This window comes from Etheostoma spectabile, chromosome 21 (assembly GCF_008692095.1).
Source record: "Etheostoma spectabile isolate EspeVRDwgs_2016 chromosome 21, UIUC_Espe_1.0, whole genome shotgun sequence".
Classification (NCBI taxonomy): domain Eukaryota; kingdom Metazoa; phylum Chordata; class Actinopteri; order Perciformes; family Percidae; genus Etheostoma; species Etheostoma spectabile.
The window spans coordinates 10,278,686-10,279,565 of NC_045753.1; positions in this window are offsets into that span (position 1 = coordinate 10,278,686).

An 880-nucleotide genomic window follows, 5' to 3' on the forward strand; every position below is an offset into this window, starting at 1 on the left:
TATATATATATATATATATATATATATATATAGTGTGTGTGTGTGTTTTGTTGTCACTCTGTATAGATTGAGTGTCTGCAGAGCATTTGGTTTGATACCAAATAAAATACAACTAAGATGAGGGTGGAGAGAAAACACAATAGTATATTTAGCAAAATAAAGGTGTGTGCATTAACTTCCTAAACTTATAAGGAGTTTATACTGTAATGTTGAAGACTTTAGATTATCTGCCGACTCTCTGCCAGCAGCCAGCTATCTATCACAGAAACGTTCTGACCAGGATGATTAAAATACCTGGTGTTAATATTCAGAGACAACTTCTGAGTGACTAACAATCGTTGGTATATCTGCTGTACATCTTCTGTGTCAGACAGACTGAAAACAAACAAAACGCCTGAAAAAGTTTTGACATCTACAGACTTTACTGTATGTAAAACTTTAAGATCATCCAAAGACTTTAGATCATCCAAAGGCAGACTAAAATCTGCATTGTACAGTAACAATCATATAAAAATACAATAAGATTTTTTCTTAAGACATTAAAGTTGTTCAAACAGGCATGGCTGCTCGCTCTAAATATCTTGGTCATTCACTTATTTCTGGACAGAAAATTGTTGCAAACAACCTTTTTAGTGTGAAACAAACTGCAGGCATGTCACTGTAAACCGAATCGATGGGACCAAAATACCAGATCGCTCACTCACATTTCATGTCATCCGTTACAGATGGAACCTGTTCCCCCCCTCGTCCAATCACCAGAGATTATCTGAACCCACCCAGCTGCCCATCCCTTACTGGGTTACAGGATCACGAGGACAGCTATCTATACATCACTCTCTCTCTCACACACACACACGCACACACACACACACACACACAC